Here is a 4,421-nt window from a genome sequence, read left to right as displayed (position 1 = left end):
GGCGCTAGGGTTTCTGGAAACCCTAGCCTATTGGTCACGTGCCTTGGGCTGCTGAGGCGTTGGATCTGGGTCACTTGTATTTGGGCCGTTTGTTATCATTTATTTGTAAAGGGCCTGTGTAAAAAAAAAAAGAATTTAAGTATGTATATTATGTAATGTGGTTAGAAATTATTATATGAAATAACATTATTTAAATCTGATGAAATTTAGTGTCTTCACATACCATACTAGCATTTTTTTTTCCCCAGTTTCATAGTGTGCCTAAGAAGCATCCATTGCTGCATCCTAGATAACAATATATATTCCAGTATGCATTGGCAGTCACAGTCGCGGCCGAAACTTTTATATGCTCCGTCGAGGCAAAGTCGTGCTGGTTCTTCCCTGTGATTTCCACATTCTTGGAGACTTTACTCTTTTAGGAGACAAATTTCCGGTGTTCTCCATCAAATTGCCTAGCTTAGTCGGATCTAACGACAAAGCATCTTTGATGAAAGCGTCCAGATTGAATTCGCTTCCGTTTCCGATATCATCTCCATTTTCATTAGTTTCTGCATCTTTCAAAGGCTCCTTTGCTTTGTTGCTGAGGTCTTGATCCAAGTTCAGGAATCTCTTTATGCTGTCAAGTGCATGGTCAATGACATCTAAAAATCCCATCACCCATGAAGCATCGTCCACGACTTCGGTACGCTGTCACGTTCAATCCGAAGAAACGAAAATCATTTACAAGTTCTCGATAGCATCCGGATTCTAAGGAACTCAAAATTAGAAGGAAAAAAAAAACATTTCTTGTTCATTTTCTCTACACTGACCTGCTGGAAATAGAGGTTACGGATTTCTTCAGCACGCACAGAATTTCCTTGGTCCTCCTCCAATGCTGACCATGTCATCCATGTTACGTAACTCTGAATTTATATTGAGGGACGATCGAAATAACCTTCTAGCAGCCGATAAGTTGCCGGCTTTTTGTTCCAGAACGCCCCAAGCCTACAACAAACGATGATTAGCTTAAATATATGCATCAAGCAGGCAGAAGATTGTCTTCTATATCAGTATGCCACATATCATATTAAGTAATTTCCTATTACCTGTAAGCATCGAGAAGCACTTTCAGTAGTTGAGTCAATCGAAAGAGCTATTTGGTACAACTCCTTTGCTGTTGATATATTCCCTTCCTTCCATTCCATCCATCCCCATGCCTGGCAAGCTCAAGTTATCAGCAAAGAAACAGTTTTCAGGTGGATGCATAGACGAGCTTATCCGAACCAAAACTAAACAAAATGTCGTCAAGAATGGACATAAAGATGATTCCCTCGAAGACTTAATAACAACACAATAGTCTATAAGCTATATGTCCAAACAAGCAGAAAACTAGCATTCGGAGAGCTTAAAGGATTTCTTACAATCCACACTGGTTGGTGCCTCGGGTCCAGCTCGGAAGCTCTCCTGAACAAAACACGAGCTAGGTTGGCCGTCGAGTGTTTATATTCCAACAATGCAAGAGACTGAAGTAAAACTGGATCTCGTGGATTGAGCGCATGGCCTATCTTCAAAAGTTTTCTTCCCATGTCAACGTCGCCTATATTAGCTTCAAAAACTCCCCAAACATGCCATGCAAACCTGTTCTTAGGGCTCGCTTGGACTGCTTTCTGCAGATTAAAACGCATATCAGCTATGACAGTAAAATCGCAAAGTAAAATCAGTTGCGATTTGGCTTTCATAGGGAAAATTATGTTCGAATCCCATAGTGACGAATCTCTTGTTAATTAGGAAGGATTACCTCAAATAGTAACCTCGCAGCACGATTATTTTCCTGTTGCCCCTCCAATTGTGCCCATGCCTGAATATGACAATAAGAAAGACTTAATAAAAGCATATTTACATTCGGAATAAGTCAAGGTACGCTGCACTAAAAGACTTACAAGCCAACTGGCACAGCTTTTCAGGTTGCACTTGGTGGCCTGCCTGAACAAGTACCGAGCCTGCTCATACCTACTTGCTTTAGCTTCAAGCAATGCAAGGTTTGATAGACATACTCATTCCCACCACAAAATTTGAGACCTTAGCAAGCAGATGCCTCGCCTTCTTGACATTCCCCTGTTTTAGCTCTAGAACTGCCCATCCATGCCAGGCAGCTATGTGTTTTTGTCGGCAACAGTGGCCGCATCGAAAAGTTCTCTCGCCCGTCTTATATTTCCCATCTTATTCTCCAACACAGCCCAGCACTGTTTGAAAATAGTGTAAAAATGTTGCCAATTCTATATAAGAATAACTACAGAAAATGGAAGTGGTTATTCATATTGATTCATCATTCATGGATCTGAGCGTTGCTTGCAGTAGCATACAAATCCGTAACTACCAGAACATCAAATCCAAAAAAAGCCGGACTATTTGAAATCATGAGTCCTAATCCCCCAAGAATCATCTCACAATTCTCAAATAAAAGAGCACATTCTGCAAAAGCAAATCCAATAATGAACTTCGACTTGAAAAAAAAGACATCAATGAATTTGTTCATTCATTGCAGAGAATCAATCACAATGGTAAAGGTTCGGTTTCAGAGTCGGCAGCATGAACTTCGACTTGAAAAGAACAGACATAAATGAATTTGCTCATTCATTGCAGAGAATCAATGAAGACATTATTAAAGAAAAAGAATGCAAAACCTGCCAAATGTAGGGATTCTCTCCTTGTGTGGCTTGGCTACCCCTCTCGTATACCGCTCTCGCTTCCGCCTTTTTTGATTGCTTGCTCAATATCTTCCCCAATGCTACATATGATCTCCCATCTTCTGGCCAATAGTATATGCACTACCAACAAAAACACAAAAAAAACCCATTATCAAAATCTCCATAGAATCCTCCAATTAGCAACTCAAAAGTTCAATGTAACACTATGAAAATACTAGAACCAAGTAGCCATTAAGACTGTAATCGAATTGATTCGAGCTCCATCCAATACTAATCTGAACTCGAGTTTTCAAAATATTGGAGCTCAGCTCAATTAAGCTTATTTACACGATCTACATACTCAAAGTTCAAGATTGAAAATACATGTATGTATATAGAAAATTCGATTAATCTAGCTACCCTTTACTTCTTCAATATCTTTTCAGCTTCATCGTATCGAAACTTCCTGGCCAAAACCCTGGCTTTATACAATGCCAAGTCCAAGTTCACCGCAAGCGGCTTCTCTTGAACACCACCGGAGAACTCGCCTCTTCGGGTTCGAATATAGGCATCTTCTTGGCGATGTTTTCGAGACCCGCATCTATACCCGATGGTTTCGAAACGCCATCGTTTCCGTCATCTTCTTGATCGTCTTCTTCTTCAATAGGGACATCCATGGCTGGCCTTCGAACAACGAGGACCTTCTTGAAGGTGTCTTTTTCGGATTCCGACGGGATTTGGCGGTCGGTTTCTTGGTCCAGGACCGGGACGGAGGGCGAGTTCGTAGCGCTGCATGGTGGAAATGAGAGGAAAATGCGAGTTTTGAAGGGACGGAACGATTTAAAGCAGGGTTTTTTAGGGTTTTGAGAAGGGGAGAAGAGAGTAAAGTTGGGTTTTGGTGAAGAAGATGAAGTGGAGAAGATTCGCATGCTTCTTCTTCTTTAAGGTTTTTTTTACTTGTCTTCTGTTTTAACTGATAAAACTGTCTGATTTTTCACGGAAAACGTTGAGCGGACAGTGGAGAAGAAGAGTCGTTAATGACCATTATACCCTTCTTTCATGTTAATTTTTCAGATAATTTGGGGTACTTACGTAATTCGGACACGACAGGTGTGGTGTAAGAACAGCCACGTAGGTCACTCTTTTTCAGAGGCTCAGATTCTCTCATCTTACCCTTACTTATACTATCCTACATGACGGATAGTTCTGAAGCGAATAAAAAACGGTTAATATACGGTGTGACCGGTTAAATAAGTGATTGGTTAAAATTTAGACCGGTTATGTTATATTATTTAACCGGAAATATTATAAAGTACAATAACATACTAGGTAACGCTTATATAATGTAATAGGTAGCGCTTATATTTACCTATTTTATAAGTAAACCGGTATATTTATACCGATAGCATTAAAAATTTACCTATTACATTATAATATGTTGAAAGTGTCCATACTTTTTATAAAAATGATCGATAATTTTTTTAAAATTATGTAATTTATGTTTCAATTTTTTTAATATTGTTTCATGTTTTCCACCTACAATATTAATTTAATAATTTCATTTGCACAAAAAATTATTTAATTGTTTTGATATTTTATAAAATATTATTTAGAATTTAAATTTAACAATATTAACCAAATATAATAATAAATATGTAATATATATGTTTATTGTTTTTAATTTAATAATAATATATATCGTAACGTAAAAAATAAATCATTAGACGCCTATAATTACTAAATTAATATCTTAAA

The 4,421-nt window shown here is 38.2% G+C and overlaps 1 pseudogene; it reads right to left on the bottom strand.

The window, feature by feature from the left end:
- Positions 1–225: 225 nt before the first annotated feature.
- LOC120204430 lies at positions 226–3,685 on the bottom strand (annotated as a pseudogene).
- Between the last annotated feature and the right edge of the window lie 736 nt (positions 3,686–4,421).

The sequence above is a fragment of the Hibiscus syriacus genome, unplaced genomic scaffold, assembly GCF_006381635.1.
Source record: "Hibiscus syriacus cultivar Baekdansim isolate YM2019G1 unplaced genomic scaffold, ASM638163v2 tig00010888_pilon, whole genome shotgun sequence".
NCBI classification, from domain to species: Eukaryota; Viridiplantae; Streptophyta; class Magnoliopsida; order Malvales; family Malvaceae; genus Hibiscus; species Hibiscus syriacus.
Note: the sequence above shows the minus strand (reverse complement) of the source record. Positions and strands in the feature narration are given on the sequence as shown.